Genomic DNA, 25,368 nt, shown 5'->3' on the forward strand with positions numbered 1-25,368 from the left:
CCAGGTTCACCCAGTCTTACTCTGTCGTCAGTCTGTCGTCTCTCCAGGTTCACCCCGTCTTAGCCTGCCGTCAGTCTGTCGTCTCTCCAGGCTCAACCTGTCTCGCCCTGTCATCACGGTGGCGACTCCACATGTTTGGCGCATTGAATGTGATGTGGTTTGTTACCGAGTGAGAGTGACAAGTCATTTTAGAACTCACTGAGCCATAGTTTTTCGCTTTTTACTGTCTTGGCATGACTTTAGCTTGTAAGGGTGTCATGTTTCAAAGCACTGCACGACGTACGACAAACACTTGGCCTTGTGAAGCACAAATTGGATGCACGAGGCTCACTTCAGTGATGAGGACAGCTGTCTAGTGTCGTGCGGCGGCATTCGGTCACGTGGAATTATTGGATGTATTTGCTACCTCCTCGCTCTCCCTCGAGAACCGGTGTACCTATTACCAGAACACAAAGTGTAATGGAAAGCCCTGAATCCCCGCGCTCCTGATATTGTACTCCTAACCAACATGATTACATGAGGCAATCCACATAGCAAGCAGACAGACGCAACAAATAGCTTCGGGACGTATTGCGGGACACACAACCGGCAGTTGAATCTTTCAGCAACAATGCCAACCGACACCTGAGAATAGCGAGTAGAGAGACAAGACTGACGCAAAAAGGACCACTGGGCCAATTCGCACGCTTGAGAACGAAAGCGGCGACAAGACGTCACGCCCCTTCTTAGCTTCGTGATTACCACTCGTTGTATGAGCCTTCTATTGACTTCAAGATGCTGTGAGAAAGGAAAACACGCATGACAAAATGGTTACATACTTCAGCTTGAGCATATTGGTCGTTGTTATGTACGCATACACCATGGCGTCGACGTCCGTACCCGCATCCAAATTGAGCCGGACATATGGTGTTGTGTCCAGAGGTGCTGCTGCACATGTTTTCACCTGCATCCACGCGCTGGCAGTTCGTACCACGGACTGGTCAATATGCGTAGTATGTAGTAAGGCACGTGGTCAACAAATAATTTCCGACTGTTCACTGAAGTCTTAGCTGCAGCCGTACCTCAGAACATATAGCCGCTTAGACACTTCTGTGTAACAAAGTGGGCAATCCGAAAATGTTCTTTTGGCCACAGCTTGAACTTAAACATAGGCTGAGGTCCTCCTCAGCCTCCTATTGCGCCTCCAGCTCTTCTGACATGTTACGGGATGCAGTACTGAAATCAACCGAGGTAGAGCCTTCCAAGGAAAAGGCGACACATGAAATCAAAAGGAGCAGAACCTTTTAAAAAGAGCAATCGATCACACGGCGGGTCACATGTGGTAAGGTCAGCGACGTGAAAGAACGCATGGTGAGCGTGTGCGAGGTAGACTGCACCACTTCCAACGGCTCAGCATTCCGCCAACAACGACGGGGAGCATGAGCGTTAGTGCAAAACAGCAGAAAACATCACGAACAGAGTGCCGGGTGTGTTCGCACGCCGTCCATGGTCATTTTCTTTGGGCAATCGCGACGAGGTGCGTCAGTTTGGAGTCGGTGTGCTCTGAACCTGCAGCCGTCGCACGCATCACGCCTGCGTCGCCGAGCGCGCCAGCTACACTGACCTCCCCCGACCCCTCGTGTCGCTGGGACCGGTCCCCCCCCCCCCACCCCTACCCCCACCCCCTTGGTCTGATCCTCGAGCCTTCAGACGCCACCCACCTGATCGACAGGTTCTCCAGCAGGCCCTCGTGCTTCTCCAGCTGCGCCTTCAGCGCCTCGTACGTGATGGTGCCGTGGCCCTGCACGTCCGCGTCCTCGAACAGCGCGGACGTCAGGTCCTCGATCTGCTCGTCGCTGAACTTCATGCCGTTCTCCTCCATGCAAGCATGCATCACGTGCTGCAGCTCGCGGTGCTGGATCAGGCCATCGCCTGTTGAGGACACCTCGCGGAGTCATGTGTGGAGCGAGGGTAAGCGGGCGGGTCACATGGAGGAGGGAGGGGACATGGGCGGGTCATCGGATGAGGGAGGGGTAAATGGGATGAGTGGGGAGGAAGGGGAAGTGATACGACCACAAGTGCAGAGGAATGTGAACCTGGTGTGAGCGCAGCGGACGCACGGTCCTAAATCAGCAGCCGTCAAATTAAAGGCGCACGCAACAAAAGAGATCAGCTGTTGACTTCCCAAGATCATTACATGTCATGGTGATCTCGCAATCTTTTCTCACATTCATTACTCGTCGGTTCTCCAACCGCGGCGTCGGCACCCGTTCAGCGCCTCGGTATCCTGACAAGGCTTGCAACATCACCGCTTGTATAAGCATTATGAGGTCAGAGTTTGCTTGCTGATTTGTTGACCTTTAATGTATCACTAGTGCTGGTCAGGCGATGGTACATGGCAAATGTAGACAAAACCAATGGTTTCTCTATAACGTCCTCTATCCAGTACCTCTTAGCATACTGAAGGCTGAGCACAAGGGCTCTGAACTCCTAATATTGAAGAACAGAAGATGATAGCTTTTCTTGCTAAAATAATTACACTTTATCAAGGCTACCTTAATAACTGTACGCTCAAACACGCCCATACACATATGGGCAACGACGGACACGTAAATTGTCCAATAGCCACAGGCGATCCAGTACTTCCTCGGCAGTGTCACCTACCGTCCAGGTCGTACACCTTGAAGAGGAAGCGGATCTTGTCGTCGTGCGACTGGCCGGCAAACTGGTGCATGGCGTCGATGAACTCCTGCAGCGACACCGTGCCGCTGCCGTCCCGGTCGAAGATCTGGAACACCCGCTCCGCGAAGAACGGCTGCAACAGACGTCCAGCGGTCAGTGGCCGCGCCGGGGCTCACCCGGCGGTCGGTGGCTGTACCCTCTCGCTGTGACACGTCGCAGGACTGCGGAGCGTGGCAGGATGTCGGGGGGAGGGGGGGGGCGCCGACTCCGGCACCACCGGGACACCGCCGGGACACCGTCTCTCGCTGCCGGGCTCTGACACGTCTTGGGACTGGGAGCGTGGCAGGATGTCGGGGAAGGCGCCGACTCCCGCACCGCCAGGACACTCGGCGGCGTGGCGGACTGATGGCAGTCGGTGTACGGCACACTGGGAGCCGCGGTCGCCGAGGGGCCGTGCAACAAGAACAGCGGTCATCCCATCATGCTTTGTGGATTAACGACTTACACCGCTTGGGGAAGACTAGATTATTTGACGTTTTGGTTTACGAATTTGCCCCCGTAAAGATTTACATGCATATCCCAATTTCAATCCAGTGTGAAATCAAGTGACAACTCTGGGCATCATCGCAACTAGGGTGAAGAGGCTTAAAATCATAAGTTGAGAAAATGTTTCCGGAAAAATTGTAATGTGCCTTTAAAAAATAAAGGAGCGTGGATGGTGGTGAACGGACACGAAGATGTGAAGAGCACCACGGTGGCGTCTTACACAATGATCTGTCTTCGACCACACCAGCTGCAACATTCTACACGTCTTTGGAATTTCAACACTTCGCAGCAATCTGAGATACTCACGTTCTTTGTTTGGATGATCTTCTGGAAGTCCTCGAGATGGAGCTCTTCTGAACTCCCCAGCTGGCCCCTGAACAAGCCCTCCAGCCATTCAAGGTTCTCTTTGGTGAAGCCAGTCCGCGGCCTGGAATATGGAACAACACGTCACGGCTGCGACTAACCTTCCTCGACCAGCCACGTGTCAGGTGCGCGAGAGAGCGTGGATCGGGCGTCCTCGACCAGCCACGTGTCAAGTGCGCGAGAGAGCGGGGGTCGGGCGTCCTCGACCAGCCACGTGTCAGGTGCGCGAGAGAGCGTAGATCGGGCGTCCTCGACCAGCCACGTGTCAGGTGCGCGAGAGAGCGTGGATCGGGCGTCCTCGACCAGCCATGTGTCAGGTGTGCGAGAGAGCGGGGGTCATGCGTCCTCGACCAGCCACATGTCAGGTGCGCGAGAGAGCGTGGATCGGACGTCCTCGACCAGCCACGTGTCAGGTGCGCGAGAGAGCGTGGGCCGGGCGTCCTCGATCAGCCACGTGTCAGGTGCGCGAGAGGGCGGGGGTCAGGCGTCCTTGACCAGCCACGTGTTAGGTGCGCGAGAGGGCGGGGGTCGGTCGTCCTCGACCAGCCACGTGTCAGGTGCGCGAGAGAGCGTGGATCGGACGTCCTCGACCAGCCACGTGTCACGTGCGCGAGAGGGCGGGGGTCGGTCGTCCTCGACCAGCCACGTGTCAGGTGCGCGAGAGAGCGTGGATCGGACGTCCTCGACCAGCCACATGTCAGGTGCGCGAGAGGGCGGGGGTCAGGCGTCCTTGACCAGCCACGTGTCAGGTGCGCGATAGAGCGTGGGTCGGTCGTCCTCGACCAGCCACGTGTCAGGTGCGCGAGAGGGCGGGGGTCGGTCGTCCTCGACCAGCCACGTGTCAGGTGCGAGAGAGAACGTCGGTCGGGCGTCCTTGACCAGCCACGTGTCAGGTGCGCGAGAGGGCGGGGGTCAGGCGTCCTTGACCAGCCACGTGTCAGGTGCGAGAGAGAGCGTCGGTCGGGCAGAATCGCCGGGTCTGCTTATCATCAGATGTTACGCATCAAGCGTTACTTCTAGCGCTGACCATACACTGCTGCGCCAGATGGGTCGACCCAGCGGTCTACCGTCGTATGTTTTATCACAAGCAGGGAGCCAGCCAACTTGGAGTAAGACATCACGTGGGACGAGCTGGCATTCACATTGGCAGGCAATGGGCCAGCCGAACAATCGTCTTAGAGCCAAGTACGTTGAATGCTTGGCGCACTCTTCCGATGTGACGTATTTACATTTTGCCCGGAGTTTTCTGCCTACGATGCAATACTCCAGCACGATTCTAGAATTAGCATGTGTCCTGCGGGCTAGGGGCCATACTGGTACCGGTACGGGTTCCGGAGGGCCGGTAGCCTACCTTGATTGAGGCAGCGTTCTGGCCCATAGCGTCCCGGACGGAGACACTGTACAGGGTACAAGCATTGCATGGTTCCGAAACCGCTGTGTTAAAAAACCCTGTTCTAAAAATTTCCTTTGGAAATTTCAAGACCGGTTAGACGGACGTCTTTTATTTCAAACCTGGCAAAAGTTACTGGTCCATTAACGAAAGGTCTGAACAAGGCGAGCGTCGCCAACATTGGCACTGTTTGGTGGTCGAGCCTCACAACTGCTCTGTTTGGGGTTCGAGCCTGGTTCCCGGCGAGCAGTTTCATGCCAGCCCTACTCAGACTGGGCGGAGTGCCGCACCCCCTCCATCTTTCATCTCCTCTCGGTCTTCATGGTCTGCGCGTTTGAAACGGCGGCCTGTGCATTTCCATGAGGGCCATGCCTCCGTTTGAAATGGTAGTATGTATCTTTGCCGCGGTGGCCTACGCCCTTCAGGCGGTCTGTGCGCCTGACACGGTGATCTATGTGACCGTCAGGGCGGTCTGTGCGTCTGACACGGTGAGCCATGTGACCGTGCGTCTGACACGGTGAGCCATGTGGCCTTCAGGGCGGTCTGTGCGCCTGACACGGTGATCTATGTGACCGTGCGTCTGACACGGTGATCCGCGCATCTGACAGCCCGGTCTTTAAGCTTGACGCGCCGGCCTGTTTGCTGTCGGGCGCCCGTTGGTCGGTCGGCTCGCTGACCTGCCGAGCGAGACCGCGCGTGGGAGCGGCCCAGGGCGCTCTCTCAGCGACGTCACCGCGCCCGTCACACGGCTGACCACTGACCGGCCGCCGACCGGCCGCCGACGGGTGCCGGCCAGCCGCCGACGGGTGCCGACCGACCGCGGACGGGTGCCGACCGGCCGCCGGCGGGTGCCGACCGGCCGCCGACGGGTGCCGGTGGGTGCCGAACACGCGTCAGTTACGCTAGCGGCACTCAATGGCTTCCATATATTAGGTGAGACAACAGCCGCCATCAAGAATGATAAAAAATGGGAACCGACCACGGCATTCTGCTTTAGCCATATGTAAAGCGGATGTCTGCAGCACCGTGCCATCCCGAAGCATTTATCACCAGTAGCGTAACGCCATGCACTTGCATTTATCATCTGCAGCACAACACAGTGCACTTGGCATTGGTCAATATTGCCCCCAGGCATGCAGCATTGCAAGTGTGCCACGCTTCGTCTCACTTCGTGACGTATTGACTTACATAACTCTCCTGCACCGCACAGTAAATTTATAGCCCAGATTCTGACGGTGTGGAAGGGCCCAGCAGCTGGCCACCATTGCGGTCACTTGCTGGCCACAAACCAGCGGACCGAGCCTGGCTTCCAGGGCAGCTCTGAGAGCGCTGGTCCAGTGGGGTTCGGCCCCGACATCAGATTTGATCGAGTCCCTCGACACAGGTGAACTGTCGTACCGCACGATGGCCTGTTGTGACGCATGGTGGTCTGTCGTTCAACCCGGTGGCCTGTCGTACCGCCAGGTGGCTATCGCACCACATGGTGGCCTGCTGTACCGCACGGTGGCCTTTCGTACCGCACGGCTGCCTCTAATTCCGCACGGCTGCCTCTAGCACCGCACGGCTGCCTGTCGCACCGCACGGCAGGCTGCCGTACCGCCCGGCGGCCTGTCGTACCGCACTGTAGCCTGTTCCATCGCGCGTGCATCACGCGGCCGGCTGTCGTTCCACACTGTTACCTGTTACACCGCACGCCTCCGGCACGGCACGCGGAGAGCGACCGCTGCCGTGACCTCCCGGCCCCGACCCACTGCCGAGCTAGGTCAGTCACCAAGGTCGGGCAGGACAGGTCGGACATGGTCGCCAAGATCATTGTCAAGGCCATTAGCATGGCTTGTTCATGGTCATGGTCATGGTTATGGCCGATGACATGGTCTATTGGACTTCCTACCAGTCTTGGTATGGTCCAGTATCACACGATTGGTCTGGGATGTCAATCATTACACGATCCGAGACTAGTGTCTGGAGTCATAAGGGTCGCAAAACTGGGCTTTCACTCCACTGGCTATTGACAGCGGCGACGCCGATCAAAAAGACCAAGCGATAGGCACACATCTTGGCAACAAACCAGTGATTAACTTTCCATAGCTGTGAGCCGAACAGCGAGGTTCGTAAATGTTTTAGCAAAGGTCAAAGAGCAAAAGTCAATTATAAACACTCAAGAGAGAGAACAAGGAAAAATCGAGGGAGAGAAAGAGAGAGAGAAATAGAGAGAGAGAGAGAGAGAGAGAGAGAGAGAGAGAGAGAGAGAGAGAGAGAGAGAGAGAGAGGAGAGAGAGGAGAGGAGGAGAGAGAGAGAGAGAGAGAGAGAGGAGAGAGAGAAGGAGAGGAAGAGATGAGAGAGAGAGTGAGAGAGAGGGAAGAGAGGATAGAGAGAGTCAGAAGATATGGACAGAGAGGCTGACGGACACAGACTGATATTTTGCTCTTCTCCAGTGTAAAACCATCATGCATTGACGCATGCATTCATTAATTCGGTTGCTCCTTCCAGCTCAGCACTTTTCGCCAACAGCTAGCAACGCAGCTAAGCTTTTTTATGTTGCAATCTATTGGATTGCAAGGTGAGACAGTATAAGCTCGCTAATGGTTGAATCTCACTTGTTCTCACTCGCTAATGAAAAAGGCTCACTTAATGGGTGAACTGCATCTGACCCGTCCACAGCTTTACCAAGACATCCTAGAGCAAACCCTGGGAACCTCAGCAAGCGCCGATTGTGGAATCGGGGGCAGCATAGCGTGAGATCAGGTTACAGACCGGCGAGGTGAGGCGAGATCACCGCAAGATCAATCACACCAGGTTTCACCACGTTTCCCAGCTAACACCCACTCTTGCATTGGCCACGAAGCCACCTCGCCAAAGCCTGCAGGACCCGAGATCGAGAGACAGGCGCTCGGTGTGAGCCACCGATGCCACCACACTTCACGGCGGCGAATCAGAATTCAGAGGAGAGCTCGCAGAACATCACTGTTGGCAACTTCCCAATACCGGAGCTCGGGCGGTGGTGAAACAGCATGCGCCACTGGCATGGCCGGACGGAAAGGATGCAACGTGTTAAACCACAGCTACAAGCCGCGACATGACACTAGTATGCGTTATTTCATAAGGTGCTGTCAAAACCCATTCTAGTAATTTCGAGGCCTGACGTGATGGGAAAGCCACAGGCGTTAATGGTGATTGTTAACAACCGTTTGACACCTCCGGGTTTCAGGGAGATCAGGAAAATCCTCTGGGCGACCAGCGTGGAGCAAACGCACGAGAATTGTTGTCGCTTTTGAAATACAGAATTGGAGAACAAGAAGAGATCTCGGAGAGCAGGCCCGATAACAAGCTCCAGGTTACAAGTCAATGGCAAAAAAGGTTTCAAGCTCAGGAAACCCATGTGCATATCGATCCATCACATGATTCTGGATGTACGTTTGAAAATTTGGAAGAGATTGCACATCTCTGCGCTGGCCAGAGCTGGGCAGACCTGAAGAGCATCTTATTGCAAATGAGGCACGGCAACACGCCGACAAGGGCCGGCGCGTCTCCTGGACGACTCTGGACTGGGCGCCCCGCTGCCGGCGGCTGGGCGCCGAGGTCACGTCCACTGCACACATGACCTCGTCCAGTGACACGCCTCGGAGGTAACGGCTGCAGCGCACGCGCTCGGTCCAGCGCCGGTGCGGCCCGCCAGAGCCGCGGGGTCACCGGGGCCATGTCGGCCCCCGGGCGTCATTCGGTGGGGCGGGGAGGACTGGGCTACGCCTGCGCGGTACGGAGCTCGTGAACAAAACGCCAGCCAGATGCCGACCACATACTGCAGGTTCTGAAAAGAAAAAAATGCTCCTATCCGCACATTTACGGGACCCAGTACTGCAATTTCACTCATTCGGTTCGTATCATTGACGAATTATGATAATTTAAGCATGAGATGAAGCATACCTCATGCATATGCATAACGTTGGACCGAGAGTCGCCGTCCACTAATTACTCGCCCCACGGTAATAGGCCCATTAACGTGGCGCTTGTGGGTAACTTTAAAATGGAACTGTACATGATGAAATTTGAGACATTACTATATCTATGATGCCTATTGCAAAAGTCATGTGATATGAGCAACTGGGAGAAACAATCGCGTGTAACATCATCCAAGTGCGCGCCACCGTCCTGCAAGGCAAGACACCAGCAGATAAGCGGTATATCTTTGATTCAACGAGGATTAATCATAGCTTGGTACCGACAGCGCCACCAGGGAATAATGACGTATCCAACAAACCTCAACCTTTTTGCCATAATCTGACGTTCCGATTCGCGAAAATATTGTAACCCAAAACGCCAGCAGTTCATAGCGTGCATTTTTGATATATCAAAAATGGTGCGGGTTACGCAGCTCCGAGGCATTTGCCACAAGCAGCCATTGCCACTTGAAACCAATATCAAACATCTCGAAGGCATTTGCTATAATATGCTTTACCGAAAGTCATTTAAGAACGATCAAGTGACCCGGGCCGCTGACTTCCAGCCCATAGCCGGCCGATTTCGCCGCACTGAAGCATGATGACGTTTGTCGCGCGACTTCAAAAGGCGCTAATGTCCAGCACATAAAGATACAGCCAGAATTTTGCCAGAATTTTTGGGCGAAAGCTTAACGTACAGTAATGCTTGGTTTGCTCCGTCCTGCCCTCTGACGTCACCAGACCTTAGGCACGGCCACCACCATCTGGCGTATGCCACCCAGTCAGGGGCACATAAAGAGCACCCAATGAGGCTCGAGCCCACCAGGCCCAGGGTAGGGAATTCTGAGGGCAGGCGCTATGACCAACAGGGCTAAGGGGACGGTCCGCACATACATTGAGTACTTAGGGAAGGTTCAGGGCTTAGCTGATAAGAATAGGTTAGAACGGGCTATCATGCTGTTTAATAGTCCAAGGACTTTCGGACTAAGCCGGCAAACAGCCTGGTCCCGTTCGCTTCACTGGAGATTCCATGATACAATATTGTGGAACATAGCTGAAACCCATGCACCCTAATAAATATGTCAAGTAATGATGACCATGACGCCAGTCTGCTTACACAGGAGAAACGCCACGATAGCCAGTATTTGAACTGTAGTTTGGTAGCTTTAGCTGACGAACTTTGGAAAAAGGGTACCATATTTCAAGTCAGACACGCTTGTCTAGCAGCGTGATCAAAATTTCCAGTTCAATGTTATAGCTGGAAATATCATTTCAATGAAAACCAACCAAGTCCGTTTTATTGAGTCGCGCCTAGATCACATTTGAGCTCGACGGGCCAGACACACGACCAGTTTCTATGGGAGCCGATATTGACGTCAGTTTGAATTCATTGCCTACTGCAGCTCCGCACAATTACAGTGATTAATTCTGGTGAGGCCTGGCCAAATAAAATGCAAGGAAAAGACGCTGGCTTAAAAATAAGTCGACATCAATGCACTTGCCTTCGTTTCACCCACACACAACAAAAAATCAATGTATTTAGAAGAGCGTCGTTCAGGTAAGCCTTCTCTCAAACACGATACCTGCTTCCTGGCTCACAGGTCAATGAGTATTCTATTGTATACGGCATGCTGCAAGTTGTTCAGTTTATGCCATGAAGCTTTTTTCGTAGGCATGTTAAGTTTTGTGGTGAACTCTGCAACGCTGGAAACTACGTGTTACCGCAGGGATGCAACCAAGAGGGACAGCTCTCAGCCCCTTGCCCCCTTTGTCTCGTTTTTTTCTCACAAAAGATTGCTCTAGCCAGAAGGTTGATACTCAGCGTGATGTGTGCTTACCAAACACAGCTCCCCCACCGGTTAAGAAAATCCTGGCCGCGCCGCTGTCTAAAGAAGCGTTTTACGAAGTCCCAGGAATATCCACTATTGCCATGACGCTCGCATATGGCAAACAGCAAACCACATCCAACAGCACTCAATTAAGACTAGCTGATATTTTAACCCTTGTTTAGGACCTTTTGATCGCATCTTGAGAGAAAATTTAAATGCTGAATGAGCTTATAAGATAGGCCAGGAAATTTCAACCTGGGTTTGCACGATTGATATCAAATTTACGATGAGATTTTCCAATTGGAAACAGTGTCACATGCTATTCGCAGCAAACGCTTTAGACTTTGGATACAGGAACTCAGCAGCGAAAGAAGACTGCGACCAAAATTGTGGAGCGCGGATTGTGGTCTCCGACCATTCTTCCGCTTCCACGGAACCGGCGCCCTCGATGCTCGGCGGCCACTGCTGCCCCTGCACCGAGCAAAGTGCACCTCGCTCTGATGAGCGTCCCTGTTGGGTGAGCCAAACACTCCATATCCCTCGTCAACCGTGCTGGGTCATGACCCATGGCGCTGCAGGCTTCCGTGGCACAGCCGGTTCTCCACGCACCCCGACCGGGCAGCGGCTGCTGCACGTACCTGGAGCCCTCCTCGGGCTGCACGGGCGACCAGCGTCCGTCACCGCCATGTGACCTCACTCGGTAGCTGGTGACACGCACGCAGGGCCGGCCGGTGGACATCTACATGACCACCGGCGGCGGCCGGCGCTGGCGCGGCCGGCGCGGCAGACCGTCGCCGTCGCCGCCGCCGCCGCAGTCCCACAGTCGTCCGTCACCAGCACCACACCCGTGCCGGCTGCGGAGTGGGCAGCCGTAACGTCCGCGTGGACGGCACCAGACTGCGGACTCAGAGGCTCGGCAGTGCTCCCGGCGCGGCTCGGCGCGTGCCCGGCGCTTGACTGCGGAGCTGGCTTCTCACGGGCGCCGCCGTCCGGCGTCGCTTTCACTGCCGCCACCGCGGCGGGGGGACTCACGGAGTGGCCACCGGTGGCCGTGAGCTCCGCTCTGCAGGGAACTCGGTGCTGTGCGCAGGCCTGACCTGCGACCTGAGCTGACGCACATACCCGGCGCCACTGATCTCGAAGGCGCAGCGGGCGAGGTCACGGTTCCGTCGGACGCACGGGAGCGGAGCACGTGCCGCCGCTTTTTGCTCAGCTCGTGATGCACGCGTGAACATGTCCACCAAGACAAAGAGAGGTATTTTCATGGTTTGGTGGGTTCAAACCAGTTCACTTAAAAACGTAAGAATGCGGGGTGTCCTCATAGCCAGTGTCGCTAATAGCATTCTTATGTTGTTCTCCATTCGCGACCTTAGAAATCATGGCTGCAGCGTTTTCGAGGCTCCATGATGACCTTATATGATGTGAGCAGAAACAGTAAAACGCCTAGCTAGGTCATGTGTAGCGCACCCCGCGTGGCTTGCTGATCGAATCGACGTTTAATTCCTGGGAGTATTTACGGCAGGGAAGCTCGCAACTGCGTTTGTTAGTTATTGGGTAAGGGTTCCCTAGGCCTGAACGGCGAGGTCTTTACAGTTGGGCGATATTTACATAAAGCAGCGCAGCATGGGTTCAGCGCGAGAACCGCACGCCTCAAATATGACAGAATGTGAGGAGTCTTGGAAACTGACACAGAAGCATGAACATGCAAATCAGCACCGTTTTATCCCGAACGATCTAGCAGTGACTTGCACAGTTACATTTGAACGACTTGAGGCTGTCATATCTTAAGACGTGTCAATAGCCTCGTGCATTTCATAACTCCTTCAAAGGGCTAATATGACATTTCTATTATGTTTGCACTGATCTGCCTAATGGCCGCGTCAACGCGCGCTCACGACCATCGGTTTTCTCTCACGTTTTTTCTTTCTCCAAACAGGGCCACGGCTGCGCTGATGACGGCCATCATTATGCACCATGACGCTGCAAAATTTAAAACAAGCACGCGCGTATGCGAGACAAAACGGGCCGCTAAAGTGTCATGAAAAGGCCATAACGTAGCGATGTTATTGGCAACGCGGCCAACGCGGCGGGTGAAATCACTTCTGCCAGCCGCGTGACTCACACTCGGTCGGACCACGGACCGCAGACGTGCGTCAGGAGTCAGGCAAGCGAGGCGAGTTGGCGCGCTGGTCACGGCTCGCTTGAGAACAGGCGACTCGTCACCATCGCTGACGTCACTCCTGGCGCGGATGGTAAACACGGCCGCCTGAAGTGATAATGGGTTGGCCTTCACCCAGTCCGAATGACAATGGGCTGGCCGTCACCCAGTCCGAATGACAATGGGCTGGCCGTCACCCAGTCCGAATGACAATGGGCTGGCCGTCACCCAGTCCGAATGACAATGGGCTGGCCGTCACCCAGTCCGAATGTGTCATCAGGACGTCCTCAAGTGAACGCTGTAGAACCGTCCTCAAGCGTACGCTGTGGAACCGTCCTCAAGTGTACGCTGTGAAACCATCCTCGAGTGTACGCTGTGGAACCGTCCTCAAGTGTACGCTGTGAAACCATCCCCAAGTGTACGCTGTGGAACCGTCCTCAGAATAGGCTGGTGGCCGCTGGTGGCCGCTTCCAACAATAGATAACATTGCTTGCAATTCTTTAGATGGGAATTTAAGGCACAATCAGGGAGCGAAACGAACTTTCTTGTTCTGGTGATGATTTTCGTGAGCTTTTGTTGGGGGAGGAGATCCAAAGCTCACACTTGATGTCGCTGCCACCAGCTTGGCGACATGGTGACACCCATATGACGTCATGTTTCACCTATGGTGTCATAGCCTGTCCTCAGGACAGAAAGGCATGCACGCTGCCAGATCTGTCATCAAAACAACTGCCCGTCATACAGCTCGAGTCTGTCACCAGAACAGAAGGACAGGAAGACAGACGACAGGTCAAGAATCAGGGTTTGTCACCAGAATGTCCTGAAAGACAGGTCAGCTAAAAAGTCACGGGCATCTGGAGTTAATTGGGCTTAAACCTCCCTTATCCACCCAGAAGGGCAGACAGGTCACTGTTATGTGACGCCTACTATTTCCTCGCATCCATGGTTGGACAGTCGCTCCACGAAGAATAACAAAGGCCTGACAGGGCCGAAAGGAATGGTGCGGTCTTAGCTGTGGCTCTGTGTGGCCACGCCGACTGGTGCAGTTCATGCATCACACAGGTGTAGTGTGCCCAAGCGCAAGACACGCTTGCACAGCGTGGCTGTGGCTGTGTGGCCTCGCCGAGTGGTGTGGCTCATGCATCACACAGGTGTAATGTGCCCAAACGCAAGACAAGCTTGCACAGTAGCTGTGACTGTGTGGCCACACTGACTGATGTGGCTCATGCATCACACAGGTGTACCGTGCCCAAACGCAGGACACGCTTGCACAGTGTGGCTGTGGCTGTGTGGCCACGCCGACTGGTGTGACTCACGCATCACACAGGTGTAGCGTGCCTAAGCGCAAGGCACGCCTGCACAGTGTGGCTGTGACAGAGGCACAGCGTTATTCAACGCAGGCATGAAATCACCGAAGACTGCAGTTCCTAGGCCTGCGGCGTTTGTGGACCCCCCGGGACCGTCTCTGTGGCGCTCAGCCGTCGCTCCACCGGGGATGCCGTCATCGGCGCGTGTCGCGGCGGCACCAGGCAGCGGCCACAGGCGTCAATGCCGCTCATGACGGAGGGGTGCCGAAAGAAGCCACCAGAGCGCGCCGTCCGTCTCAATTCTCCTGGCTTGCCACACGCGGCGCCGATGCGTGAGCGATAGCAGTGGCGTGGGAAGGCGCATTGTTCCGCCGTGCTGCGTCATGATGCCGCGCGTCGTCGTTTCCGAGTCGATCGTAGCTCCCTGACCCCATGTGACCGAGGTGGTGACCCGACGTCGATCCGACGCCACGGACGTGGTGATCTAATACTGACCCAGGGTTACCGAGGTGATGGCGCGGTACTGAACTGGTGTTACCGAGCTGGTGGCTCAGTACTGACCTGGCGTTATAGAGGTGGTGGCTCAGCACTGACCTGACGTTATCGAGGTGGTGGGTTGGTACTGACCTGGCGTTGCTGAGGTTGGCGATGAAGTCCATCGTGAGTTGGACGGTGACCTGGCCGAATTCGTGAATCACTCTAAAAATCGTTGGGATCACCTGAAATGCACGTTACCCGCGATTAAGATCAAATATTATTGGTTAAGCCAACATTGTGCCTGACACCTGGGTTTTATCTGTTGGCTAGCATACACACACACGCACCCGAACACGCACACGCACACGCACAGGCACACGCACACGCGCACACACATACGCCCGCCCGTACGTACGCACGCACGCACACGCACATACAATGTAAAGTGTACATGGCGGAGACCATAATTTCAGAATCCTTGCTGGACCATCTTCATGACGCGCTAGCTGCAAATGCATATAGGGTACCTGTCTTGATTTATCTAATCTTGTGGTAAGATGAAATTTATAGTGACCTAGAATAGCACCGTACACTCGGGGTGGGTTACCGGATTGGAGGGTCTATTCTGCGAAGCCCGTGCCAGTGAACTTACTTGTCTGGGCTTCGATTACCGTTATGTATGGTAAACATTCACGGATTGGGGAAACGACACGTTATTTATTTTACGCAAAGATGGTAATTTGATGTGCGAAAGAGGAGACACAAAATAAGCACAAAGTGAGATCCCAACAAAAGACTACTGTTGATCTGATTCTCGCTCAAGTTGTTTTTCCACAGTAGGGCTCATCTCACACTCATACAAACATATATGATCTCATCCCGAACCACCGACCAGAATACTGGAGGCAGACTTACGCCCTTGGCTCGAATAATGCGTCCAAACACGTCCTTGTTGATGTGGTGCCGGCCGCAGATGAGGTAGGCGGCAGTCTCTATCACCTGCACCAGCTCGCGGTCGTCAGTGGTCCTAGCGAGGCGCAGGCGTCACAGCAGGCGTCACTGCGTCACTCTGATCAGCCTTCGGCACTTTGCTGGTGCCCGAGCACCAGGCAATGAGGGATCACGATGCGGAAGGGGCGGTCGCGGGGACAAGGGCGTGCAGCCAAGGGGGGGGGGGGCTAACAGGTTCGTTCCCCTTTCCCCTCCCATCCCTCCTGAGCCAAGAGGCTTTACACCAGATATTGGGTGTTATCACACCTATATTTGATCTAAATTCGTTGAGTTTTACAGAAAGCAAGGCATTTTCTTTCCCCATGAGGGAAACGTTGGATGCATGCCTGCATGGAATGTATTTCGCACGGACCTTTGGTGGAGAGATCCAAACAGACGATGCTCTAGCGTCAAAATGGGTCTCCGTTGACATAAGCGTCCCAAACGTGCAGAATCCTTATTGAAATCACATTTTTCCCCGGCAGTGCTACGAATTTCAAGTTAAATTTGCCAAAACTGCACAGACGTATGTCTTTCCTATAGCCATGTGTCTTTTACCAGCATGCTACACTCCGACATTCCCTATTTTTGAACCTATGGTATGCATGATTGAAGCTATCAATTCACCTCACAGCCTTTACTATAGCTATGGACTGCCATGTTTGACCGCACACCATTACAGTGTGATCGCTACAACGCTGTCTCGTCTGAAGATCAGTGGAATATCACGGCTAACCAATTAGCTGATAATGTCACCGAAATCGCAATTCCGTTTCACTGCAAATGTTTTCCAGCATGGCAGCTGCTCAATGACTGAGTTGTATTCTCCCGACAGCAGCACGGTACTTGCAGGGTTTGCCACAATCTGCGCCTTCATCGCGTGATGTAGGGGCGGGTTGTGGTAAAACGATGGGCAGATATAAATAGATAGGAGACCCCACAGAATATAAGTAAGTTTACTGTTCGATATATGGCGCCGGCAGGATACTCACTCTATTTTCCCTTTGAGAAACTCTATCCACTCTTCTTGATCAATGTACCCTGCTCCGTCCCAATCAAAGAGCCCGAAGAAGTGCTCCGCCAGCTCCTGGAAAAATAAACAAAACGCTGAATGGGAACACCTACACTTCATGTCTTCTGTACCAGACTGGGACTGGCGCACACCCGTTCAGTTTGCGAACCTTAATAATCTTGAATCGCAAACATTAATCCAAAAGACGATCTTGAACGAACTTTGTGCTCAAATAAGCATATCACAAACATGAAAACCCTTGTGATCGATATTCATATATGCAAATACAATATTCGAAGCGCACTAAGACTACCACTGAAATATGCCAGAGGTTATGGGACAAATTGTGGGACAAATGATTATAGTTATGGGACAAAAGTTATGCGAAGTTACATCAAAATGCACGCCGCATTGAACATGTCACGTAAATTAACACGCGCTCGGGTGGGGGTCAAATGGCCCCCGTCCCGTAAGTCTTTCCAGAATGGTTTCCGAATGGGGCGGCGAAGCCGCGCCAAATTTTTCTTAGCTGAAGACAATTGAATAGCGGATTGCTTGCTATCAAAAATTTAGATGTGTCTTGTAAGGTCGCTGACCTATGGCAGGTCAAAATCAGTCTATGTTTTCAGCGAAGTCAATTTCTAGGGAATCGTTCAACCTGATGCATCAACGGAGTGTTCGACGAAGCCATACATCTCTGAGATGCTTTCTTAGGCAACACAAATATTGAATGAGCAAATCGCGTTGACCTAGGGTCTGTTATGAAGGTCAGACCAAGTTCAAAACCAACTTGTTTTACTATTCTAGGGCTTGCTGTTTGGGATAGCTTCTGGTACCCATTTCGACTTTATTGACAGCAGGAGCCGCATTATACATCTTCCATTGACTTCGTAGGGATCAGAATAAGTCACTGTTCTAAAATGGCCCCGGTCAACATTCTGTTTTTAGAAACATACTGCCTAGCGCAATCTTTGTCGCTTATTTCAATGTAAAACTCAGAGCAGTCTTGTATGATTTTGGCCATCATGACCTTCAAAAAGTCAAACAAGATTACTGACCTTAAATGAACATGTGACTTTTTGCTTAGAGAAGAAGTTGTCTACGTTCTGGGGGCACTTTGAAGACTAGCCTAGATTTTGACCTTATTCGACCCTATTTGAACCGAAAGTCATAACCTAGGAGCCTCAAGCTTTGACCTAGATGAGTTCATGTACAGGTCAACACACCCTGTAAACTTGGTGTCTCTAGCTTTCTTAGTTCCCGAGATATCAGGGGGGGGGGTCAAGTTGACTCTTCAGCCGAGCGAAGGGTATCTAGCCGGCCACCCGGGCGCGTGTTAAGAAGAGTATTTCACAAGCTGCAAATTGTCTTGACAGTCGGAAATTCCCTCAAAACAGCAATAAAACCATAAATGGCCAGCCAACGTCGCTATCACCATAGCCATGCCGGAACTTCAGTCAGCGAAGCCTTTATTTACTAATTTATAATGCGTACGCAATCTGCACTCCCATTGTCCAGTTTAAAACACGGGGCATTCATTGGCCTTTGGTGCGCACTATTAGCCTGCTGATATATAACGCTGATGTGAAGACCAACAGCTTGCAAAAACTTACTATTCGGCTAAAGTTACACGCCAACCACCTCCCAGATTGCATGCAATTTGTTTAATTGTAAATGGCCTTTTACGGGCCAATCAGAGCAACGAAATTTATATAATAAGTTGTCTATGCCATAACTAACGTATCTCCAACAGGTGTATATCGTCATCGCCGCTGATGAATCATGCAGTCTCTGCCTTATCAAATTCCTCCACGCTCTGCAGCATTGAATCATTGACGGAACATCATAAATTACATGAGCGAGCCTTCAAACACAGCCACTCCATCTGAAGTGGACGCTGAGGCATGATAAGTGGCGATCAATTCATGCGATCGACAGTTTTGCCGGCTGTTATCCCGCTTCGGGCATGGGGCCGTCATGACACGTGGCGTGCTGCCTTTGGACACACGACGTACTGTAGCTGAGACACGCGAAGCACTGCGATTGGGCACGCGACTCACTGCAATGTGACACGCGACGAGTTGCGGTCTGGCACGCGATACACCGCAGTCTGACACGCGACACGCTTGAGTTTGACATGCGACGAGCTGCAGTCTGACACGCATCGAGCTGCACCCTGACACATGATGCGCTACAGTCTGACAAGCGACATGCTGCAGTCTGACAAGCAAAGACCTGCAGAGTGACATGCAACGTGCTGCAGTATGATACGCGACGCGATGCAGTCTGACACGTGACGCACTGCGGTCTGACACGTGACGTTCTGCAGCTTGACACACGACGAGCTGCGGCCTGACACGCGACGACCTACAGTCGGACGTGCAACGTGGTGCAGTCTGACAAGCGACGCGCTGTGGTCTGACACCTGCCGCACTGCAGTTTGACACGTGACAAGCCGCAGACTGATACGCAACGACCTGCAACCTGACAAGCGATGCGCTGCAGTTTGATACGCAACGACCCGCAGCTTGACAAGCCGCACTGCAGGCTGACACGCATTCCGACGGAGCTGGACAGGCGATCAGCGGTTTTGACGCGGTAGGTATAATACCAGTGGTTTATGGCAGTGCCTGACAGCGAGTAGCACACCTGGCCACTATTGCTGGAGACGTTTTCCACGCCGATTCGGGACGTGACCCGGGAACTGAGTCTATGGGACATTTTCCCCTAAAAATGTCTAAATACTGTTACACGAAATGAACTGTAATGATATTAGTAACGCTTTGAGGCGGATTTGGGCCAAGAACAGCGTTGTTAATTTCCAACGTCTGATTAATTGAAACCTGGACAAATCTTGAGGTCTCCTGGTGTTAGTATATTTTGCGAAAGAATATTTATTTTGGTAGCGATCTGTTGTGTAAAGGAAATATTATACGCCAGGTAAAACAAAAGCATATGCAATTAATATTGTGAATATCAGTCACCAAGATGGCGACGCAGACCCGAATATGACAAATGATAAGTTGCGCGACAAACAGTAAGTTCGCGAACTGATCGTTGAAATCATGCAAGGACATAGACATAAACCGCACCGCAGTCACTTACACGACACCACGCTTGGTCATGAGTGTTAGTAAAAGCGAGATATGTTTTGCATGCAACGTGTGGATGAGATCCGAGATATGAAACACAACGGAAAAAGACAAAATACTTTTAAAAATGACGGAATGGCAGCTCGCAATGAATAATCGGTGAAAGCCGCAAAGTAGGGACACCCCAGTTGCTTCTTGCGAGAAGCTTTCAGTGGAGTCAATCCCTTACTCGCAAATTACCCCTAGAATCTTTCGGTGTTAAAAGAGACAGCAGCACCCTCTGTAAAGATCGGAACCCGAAGAGAGTTCTCGATGAAGGTGACTGTGTAGTTAGCCGTCACCCACTGTAGAATGGCTGAGATTCAGCTTGCCGCATCGTATCCGCGAACGGGCAGTTCTACAGTGGATCAATGCGAAATAGGCGCTGGTTCGGGATGAGAAACATCCAAAGGATTTATGTCCTGGCCAGACAGAGTGACGGCCCTCTATGCGGGCGCAAATCTTGTTGTTTTCGAGGAGCTGTCCCCATCGTTTATCAAGAAGATTGACATCCCTGCATACGCCGCAAACACGTCCAATAGAGGACATGTAGGGCGTCATGAAGCAAGAGATGTGCAGAGGAGATTGGATACCCTCGTTGGATCAACAGCTAATCACTCGCATCCACCAAGACACCAGATCCTTGAACTCGGAGGTGCCGCGCAGACTGATCCAGTACCCCCTACGCGCATGAGCACGCAGGTGATCTACCATAGTGATCCGCCTGCTCATTAGTAAAAAACATACCATGGATGTTATGTCATTCTAAAACCACATTCAAATGTGTTTTTCCTCCATTGTGCAGAAACATGTACCAATGTCAGTTTTGTCCATATTTCAAGTGTAATTTCAGGTTACTGCAATCAGAATTTGCCACTTTTAGCTGATTGTAAAATTTGGTTGATCAATTTTACGACAGTTTTTGAAATGTAATTCACCTTGCTGCCACCACATGATTCACCTGCGAGCCTAAAACTGGGATCAGTTGAAGTTGGTCCGCAATCACATACCGCACAGCTAAAATCAGCATCTGAAGAAACGACTTTCGCCTTAATGATAGCCCGGGAAGCCTTGAGAACGGCATAAGAAAGAGCGAGACCTTTGCATTTGAAGCTGGTACATATGCAACATACAGGTGTACCCAGCAAAGAATCCCATCATGTTTTTTTTTCAACTTGCGTATGAGAATGGCGCGGCGACCAGAATCATGTTAGCTTGCTGTTAAATTTGTCTAAGTATAATGCAGTGTCAGGTGAGCGTAATTCAAGATCTTTTGTGTTAGACTAGCAACCGGTGGGAGCATTGGGTTCGTTCCACAAGCAGTCTGTTTTCATGTCGGTGACTTTTCGTGTAAACCAGCGCTAATGATGACAGTGGGAGGGTAATCTGTTGTTTACTGCGGTTTCAGAACGACTCCAAAAGGCAGTGTTGTCTCATGTCGTGAGCCTCTCGTTGGGTCCAACGTGCACGACGGACCTGCTAGCACAAACGTAGGAAAACGGAGCACACGCGTGACATCAAGGCATGGCTTAAATACCGGCAGAGTGACCTATCAAGCCGGACAAACGGACCAGCCCCGCATTGCCCTGTCGTGCCCTGGTATGCCTGCGAGCGGACTACCGCTGAAAGGCACCGCATGAGCGACGTGGACACGTGTGTGGGCAGGTATGTCGACCTTCATCATACTCGGCGGACTTGTGCCACCGCCGCAGTCGGCCGCGTGCGCAGACATACCGCAGTTTCGAAGGCGCTGACGAAGACCTCCAGCGTGAAGGCGCGCGCTCCCGGTACCAGCCTGTTCTGCAGCAGGGCCTCCAAGGCACGCAGGTGACTGAGCCGCTTCCTGTCGGTGAAGGCCTCGGCCTCCATCCGGGAGAGGCTGCGCACGGCCGGCGGGGTGCCGCCGGGCGCACCCCGCAGGTGGGCCACCACCACCGGCGCCGGGCCTGGCCGCAGCTCGCCCCGCGCGCTCGCCGAAATACGGCGCGGGCTCAGGGAGCTGGCAATCGGGCTCAGCGAGAAGCGCCTCGGAGTCTGCGAGAAGCGCCTCGGATTCTGCGAGAAGCGCCTCGAACTCTGCGAGGTGAGGCCGGGGTACAGCGAGGCCCGCCTGGGGTGCAGAGAGAAGCGCCGGGCGTCGTCCAGGCCCAGGTCGGATGGGCCGGCGGCGACCGCCGCCGCTAACGCCTCGGCCGGGCCCGCCATCGCTGCCGCCGGCGTCGGGCTCACTGGCGTCGGCCGGCCGCGGCCGCTGCCGTGCACAGCGCATCTGCGTGACGTCAGACGGCGGGGCCTGATCTCGCGAGGGGTGTGGGCGGGCTCTGGTCCTCGGACTCGACCTTTGGAGCTCGGGTCCCGCCGCTGACCGCCGAGGCCGCTCGGAGTGACCGCCTCCGGCCCTCGGGGCAGCCCGGAGCGGACCGCCTCCGGCCCTCGGGGCAACCCGAAGCGGACCGCCACCGGCCCTCGCGGCCGCTCGGGGCGGACCGCCTCCGGCCCTCGGAGCCACTCGGACCGGACAGTCTCCGGCCCTCGGGGCAGCCCGGAGCGGACCTCTTCCGGCCCTCGGGGCAGCCCGGAGCAGACCGCCTCTGGCCCTCGGGGCCGCTCGGAGCGGACCGTCTCCGGCCCTCGGGGCCGCTCGGAGCGGACCGTCTCCGGTCCCCGGCGCCGCTAGCAGTCCGGAGGGGACCGTCGCCCATTGCTGAAGGTGTCGGGGATTTCGGCTGTCGCTCAGAGTACCGCTCAGGTTATTGGGGTTCTCAATTCGCTGCGGCTTAGCACCGTCGTCTGCAGCCACGTAACGTGATGATATGCGTATGGGCCAACCCTGATATTGTTTGCCGAGTGGTTAATTAAATGAATGTTTTTATATGAGGGAAAGAATATGCCTGCATTACAAATAGAACGTCGGCACTTTTCTCTTTTTCAGGTCATCTCCTCTGTTGCAAAAAAAATCGGTCTTCATTGTCACACCGCTGCAAACTTGTGTCTTTAATATACGCCCTGTGCTTCAATATAAGACCTGGGAGACTGGTATAAATGTAGCGTACTTTTTGCTGTGTGATATGCAAGCAATGCCATGTAGCGATACGACACAATGAACCGAACCCTGCAGCGCAACCGACCAATTAACTTATGTTTTGCTTTGCATTGTGGGTAGATGAAAAACTAAAAGAAAAAGCATTCCCCTTCCAGAGCGATAAAGCGTAGTGATAAATTCCAGTATGCTCCAGATACATGGCACGGGAAAATGGACAAATAGCAAATCAGCAAGACTGTATACAGAGGGAGGCAACAGCGATTTCAAGGATATTTGGGGCTTTATTCCGCTGTCCGTGCCACTTCAGATGTCATCTGGGCTGCTGGCCCGTCACGACGCCTCGGCTTTGCCGTCGACTGCTGTGCTTAATGCCCAAGAGGAGTTAAGAGTCACTGAAGCCATTCGCTGCCGGCTTAAAGCCAGTCGTCGAAGCGAATTGTTGTTGTGCGACGGTTTTGCAAAAATAAAGCCGGCAATGAAAAGCCAAGAGAGCATCCCTGTCCGCATTGTGTTCCCCCTAAAACGCCGCCTGCGTTCGTCACTGATCAGTAGCTGCTGGTGGGCATCACACCGAATGCATATGATCACAGTGTTCCGTTTTTTTTCTGGCCCACAGCATCGCTCACGTCGTCATTGACGTCCATCAGCATCCGTTCGTGAGCATACACGGATGCGGTGAGCACCGGGCTCAGGGATTTCGGCCAGACGCATCGACCTCATCGATAATGGCGTGCCGACGGAGGGTGGACTGGTGACGTCATCACATTTGGGATGACGTCATCCCCGTTGGCGTGACGGCAAATTCCGACAGCTATCTTTTCCCAACATCCAAACGTCACTTTGAGGAAAAAAGGCAAGACTCAGTGAACGTCTTTATACTTGGCGTGCCCAAAACGGAAATAGATATGTCGGTAGCTGGCAGAAGCTCATTAATTTTTTCCTCGCGCCGCTTCCATGGTGATGTGGTTACTAAGCACGCACGACGCCGTGCTCCGATTGTCACCGCCTCCCGCAGGGCTTGTATTCCCCTGAACAGCTGACTTCTTTCCAGGGGGGCACTTAAAGAAGCATTTATAGTGACGTAGTACGCAGATAATGCTACAACTAAAACAAGTGGCAGTAAACAGTAAGTGACTCAAGTAAACATTAAGAGCACGTAATACAACAAAATCAGCCAACGACGCAAGGCGTCGCTTCCCAGGGATACGGTAATCGTTATGAAATTTGGCGTGATTAGCGTGTCAGGAATTTAAAGTGGTATGTGAAAACCTGGTGTAATTAACTGGCCGCACACACACAAATAATGCCAATAGTAAGCGCCAAACATTTTTGGGAGATATTATCTCACTTATCTGCGTTATATTATTTGCATTTAAATAAATTGTCAGTGATTACACAATTTCCGTGCACCCTCATCCCATCATTGCGGTCAATACAATATTAGCGCAGAGGGTAACTTTTGGCATAGGGCAGGCTTGTTTTAACCCTGTCGAGTCACTATTCAGGTGAAGTTCATGGGACATACCTCAAGAACAAACATTTTACCAGTCACTTGTGCTGAGCCGTCATCATTCAAAATATGATATGCGCTGCCTCATCATCATAACAACTAAAAATGCAGCCGGATAGAACGCATGGTGATTTGGAGAGTCTTCACCATTGTATTTCTTCAAAGCAAGTGTACAATTAGTGAACGAATGTCTTGGATACATCGAAAGGAAAAACATACTGCGCCAGCTCGTTACGGAACGCTCTGGGAACTGGACAGCCCTTGAAATCTGGACCAAGACGGACCAATTGTTATCAGCATCAGCATGAAAATAGGTATTGGTTTGAGCATCGTCCTGCAGTCGTTCGAATTTGACACCGCCAGCGCTAATCCTACTCCATGAGCTGACAACAAAGGCGCATTGTTCCGTGACACTCACGGAAAAGGGTGCCTTTGTTACACGAGCTTCCGGCGGCATCCCAGCGCGGTTTGATAAGCGGTATCATGCGCGGGTGTCAGCGTGTTTTACCTGCAGCTCTGTTCGTCAAGCAGCCACGCGACCACCATCAGGTCGCCGGCAAACACCATAAATCGATCAATCGCGCCGGCGGCATCCGCGCCAGCCGGCCGGATTAGGCGGTGTCAGCGTGGCTGATTCGGCCGGGTCGAGGTCGGAGTACCAGTGGCGCGTGCACCGATGCCCGTGGCGCCCGTTGCATCAGCCGGCGAGGCCGGGATAACGTCGGTCCGCCTCATCGGCCAGTTTGAGTCCGCTAGCGATAGCGGAAGCCCGTGGAGGCGGGATGGAAGCCACGCTCGATCATCCGATGCCACGGCAAATACGCGGCCGCCTGCCGGAGCGTTTCGTGTCGGCGCTGTCGAGTCCTCTTCCCGCTATCGTGTCAGCTGAAGTGGAGGTGTTCGACACAGCGGCAGTGGATACGGCGAGGCGTCTCGATGCCGACAGCGCGGTATCGTCAGGACCGGGCACGCGCCGCGGACCGCGAGGCTCGCCTCTGACAGCGAGGCGCGC

At 53.4% G+C, this 25,368-nt stretch overlaps 1 pseudogene; it reads right to left on the reverse strand.

Moving 5' to 3' along the window:
* LOC119098961 (NADPH oxidase 5-like) overlaps positions 1-23,496 on the reverse strand; it is a 39,346-nt pseudogene extending 15,850 nt beyond the window's left edge.
* Between the last annotated feature and the right edge of the window lie 1,872 nt (positions 23,497-25,368).

Source organism: Pollicipes pollicipes, unplaced genomic scaffold, assembly GCF_011947565.3.
Source record: "Pollicipes pollicipes isolate AB1234 unplaced genomic scaffold, Ppol_2.1 Scaffold_4740;HRSCAF=5597_pilon_pilon_pilon, whole genome shotgun sequence".
Classification (NCBI taxonomy): domain Eukaryota; kingdom Metazoa; phylum Arthropoda; class Thecostraca; order Pollicipedomorpha; family Pollicipedidae; genus Pollicipes; species Pollicipes pollicipes.